We start from the raw sequence: 4,110 nt of genomic DNA, 5'->3' as shown, positions 1-4,110 counted from the left end.
ATTCTCTGCCAAAACACAATAAAGCACACGATGACATCAAAAATCCACAAGGAAAATCACAGCAAAAGCATTTAACAATCAAGACACCAACACTCATGCTTATTCATACAACTCTAATCTAAGAACTAGGAAAACAGTAAAAACTTGGGTTGCCTCCTAAGAAGCGCTTGTTTAACGTCACTAAGCTTGACGTACCTTGTCTTACCTCACGGGGGCTCATAGATGAAGGTTGCCCTCTTACCCATAACTTGAAAGCATGATGAGTAAAACCTCTTGAAGATAGAGGGGGGAGTTATCGGGCTTGGTACCACCTAGTAAAGGTTCATCCAACTTTTTCGGTTTGTGTGCATCCCCAACAGCCTTGGGGCATTTCCTGTGGCGTCTCCTCACCCGCTTCATCTTCTGGAGCACCTTCTTCATGATCCCTGGAGTAGATGGTACCTTCTCCTCTATACCAAGCACCATTACTTCTTCATTAACCTCATCTTGGTCTAGCAACCCTTTCATACGGGTCTGGATTGAACATTTCCTGAACATATTCATCAATTATCTCATCAGTAGTGTTGAGAAAATAGAGAGTATCATCAAAGTCAAGAGAATGCCGATGGCTTCGGCTAGGCGATATGTGAGCTTATCATCTCCAACCCTCACTATCAACTCCTTGCCATCCATGTCAATCAATGCCTTGGAAAGTACGCAAGAATGGCCTCCCAAGTATCAAAGGAACATCTACATCCTCATCGACGTCCAACACCACGAAGTCTACAGGGAATATATATTTGTCGACTTTGACAAGCACGTCTTCAGTGATGCCCCTCGGATGCCTCACCATTCAATCCGCCAATTGTAATGTCATCTGAGTAGGCCTAGGCTCTCCCAAGCCTAGCTTTTGAAAGAAAGAATATGGCATGACGTTGATACTAGCCCCAGAATCTGCTAATGCCATTTCTTAACCTAAATTGCCAATGTTGCACGGGATGATGAAGCTTCCTGGGTCTTTCTTCTTGTTCGGCATGTTCTTTTGCAACACCGCCGAGTAAGATGCATCTAGAATCACGGAGGCACTCTCCTCCAATTTCTTTTTGTTGGTCAACAAATCTTTCAAGAACTTGGCATACTTAGGCATTTGGGATAATACCTTAACCTCTACGATCTCTGGTGCTTCAACATTGGTCTTCTCACTAGGAGGTATACCTTCAACTTCACGACCACTTCGCAAAGTAATCGCCTTCACTTGTTCTCTCGGATTAGTCTCGGTGTTACTAGGTAGACTCCCTTGAGGTCTCTCTGATAGAGACTTCGCAATTTGCTCCACCTGATTCTCTAGATTGTGCAATGAAGCGGTGTGGTTGCGAAGTGTAGCCTCGACCGATTGGAACCGTGTATCCGATGATTACACTAATCAAGACAAGGCCTTCTCTAGATCGGTCATCCGGGTCTCCAAACCTGAAACTCGATTCTTTATGTTTAGTGCTTGTTGTTGTTGAAAATCTAGTGGTGTGGTGGCCTTTTGTTGCCCTTGGTTGTTCCATAAGAAATTAGGGTGGTTCCTCCAACCTGAAGTGTAGGTATTTCTATAAGGATTGCCTTGGTTTCTCATTAGATTACCCACATAATCAACTTGCTCAACGGAGGGTGTACCACCAAAGGCTATTGGGCAATCGGAGGGGGTATGTCCTCCACCGCACCCTGTGCAAGTAGTCACGGCCGTCACCCTATTAGAAGTTATAAGGTCTAACTTCTTACTCAATGATTCCACTTGGACCGCCAAAGAAGTGACTGCATCTATTTCATGGAGTCCGGCCACTTTCTTCCTTTCCCGCACGTTCCACTGATAACTACTCATGGCCATGTCTTCCACTAATTATCGGGCTACTTCAGCGGTTTTACTCCCCATTGTAGCTCCTGCGGCGGCATCTAGCAATTGCCTTGTACTCGGATTCAACCCATTATAGAAAGTCTAAATAATCATCCATTCGGGAAATCCGTGTTGTGGGCACCTCCGCAAAAGATCCTTGAAGCGCTCCCATGTCTTAACCAATTATTCCAATTCGATCTGCACAAACGACGATATCTCATTACGAAGCTTGGCCGACTTTCCCAGAGGAAAGTATCTCGCAAGGAAAGCTTCGACTATCTCATTCCAATTCGTGATGTATGCTTTTGGCAAGGAATAAAGCCACTGCTTGGCTTTTCCTTTGAGAGAAAATTGGAAAGCCCTCAATCTGATAGCATCATCCAATACACCGTTAATCTTTAGCATATCACAAACTTCCAAGAAGTTCTCTATATGGTTGTTTCGATCCTCATCGGCCAAACCATTGAACTGCGCTGACTGTTGAATCATTTGGATGAATGCCGGCTTTAGCTCAAAGTTTGGAGCTATAATCGGGGGTCACACAATACTCGATTATGTGCCCAAAACTGAGGGTCTAGCATAATCAGAAAGTGTTCTCTGTTACTCATTCTGTTCTACCATATTATCTGACCCTTGACCTTCCTCTTCAGCTCGGATTGACTGTTCTTGTACAGGTTCTTTCCCCCTTCTTCTAAGTGTTCACTCAAGCTCAGGATCTCCTTCAACAATTTGTGAAAGGTTCCCTCGGGTCATAACCTGGAGTTGCAACCAAAAAGAAAAGAAAAATCAGAACGATAATAGAATAAGAAAATATGAAATAGAATAAATGATGAATAGCTAAGAAACAAAGTGTAAAGTATCTCTAAACGCCTACTCCCCGGCAACAGCACCAAAAATACTTAAATTGCTACTCAACCAAGTGAAAATGAACAATGATTGTGTTAATAAGGTGTGGTGTAAACAAGAGTAAAAGAAATAAGAAAAGAGAAGCACAAGTAGGTGAGAGATAAGGCAAACGATAGAAGTGGGGTACTTAGATACTATTCTGCCTAAGATAATCGTTTCAAGTGCAAAACCAACTATTATGCTTCCTAACTAATACATTAATAAGTCATGGAGATCCTAAGATATATGGTCCCAAATCTAAGGTCAACCATGACTAACTCTACACCAAGTCCGGGTAGAGAAATCGATCAATCTCAACACCTCGCACTGTGTACAGTTACAAGATGCTCTAAGGATTCCAAGTGATAATACCTATTCCTATATGTAGACCTAACCCTTTGGTCTTGGTGGAAGGTCCCTAGTCACATTTAAGCCATAGGTGCTAAAATCACTTTCAATGCTTTACTCTGTTGCCTTTGCAACTAAGCCCCAGTGGAAGGTCATCCCTTTAGCCTATTCACTCTACTATGACTGCAAAGAACTCTTGGAACATGGAGATAGACTAAATCAAATCGAAGGAGAAAGTGGACGCTCTGCTATCTCTCGACTCACCCTCTTAATCCTCTCCAATCTAGCTTTGTCTAACCCTCATGGCATATCACCCATTCTACAAAGGTTACCAATATAGACTCTCAACCCTAATGTCACTCTAAGGGAGAAATCATTCAACAAGCATTCAAGATTGGAACTCAATTAAAAAATCAATAAAGGAAAGCATAATAAAAGGTTTAAAGAAACAATAGCATCCTAAGGTTCACAAATCCAAGTACCCACTAGGGGGTTTAGCTCTCCATGGAGCTAGTTACAATCAACAATGAAATCATATGTAAAAACAAGTAATCCATAGAAAAACCCCCTCAGTGTTTCTATCGATGGTCTTGTGGAGTAGTTGAGTCTTCTCCAAGGGTTCTCTTGTCCGGCATAGGGCACACCTTGTCGAATCTATGCCGACGAAAGCTCCCCCAATAACCTTCTTCCAAGCGAATCGTGATATCGAATCCTTCAAACCACTCCTAAGACGTACTAAAAGCCTCTTGAAACCCTAGTCTCCTAAACGATGGAGAAAAGTGGAAGAGAAGAGGTGAAAAGGATCCCGGAAATCGGGCTGAATCGTGGCATAAATAGGGCTGGAATCAGGCATCCGCACGCCCCTGTGGATGTTTCCTATGGGCCTGTGGAATTTCCAAACGCCCGTGTGGATTCTCTGGAAATCTCATTTTCGGCCAGCTATGAATAGTACTTCTATAGTAGTCAACCAGAACACTCCCAATTCCACATTCTTCATCGAGGCAACATAAACGGGTACA

At 43.0% G+C, this 4,110-nt stretch overlaps 1 non-coding gene across 1 annotated transcript; it reads left to right on the top strand.

Annotated features, from left to right (window-relative positions):
* The first annotated feature begins 1,982 nt into the window (after positions 1 to 1,982).
* Positions 1,983 to 2,089, top strand: LOC120256051. Its single transcript, XR_005535172.1, has one exon. It is a non-coding gene; the product is annotated as a small nucleolar RNA R71 (small nucleolar RNA).
* Positions 2,090 to 4,110: the final 2,021 nt, after the last annotated feature.

Source organism: Dioscorea cayenensis, unplaced genomic scaffold (genome assembly GCF_009730915.1).
Source record: "Dioscorea cayenensis subsp. rotundata cultivar TDr96_F1 unplaced genomic scaffold, TDr96_F1_v2_PseudoChromosome.rev07_lg8_w22 25.fasta BLBR01001275.1, whole genome shotgun sequence".
NCBI lineage: Eukaryota > Viridiplantae > Streptophyta > Magnoliopsida > Dioscoreales > Dioscoreaceae > Dioscorea > Dioscorea cayenensis.
The sequence above is the reverse complement of the archived record's forward strand: the minus strand, read 5'-3'. Positions and strand labels throughout refer to the sequence as shown.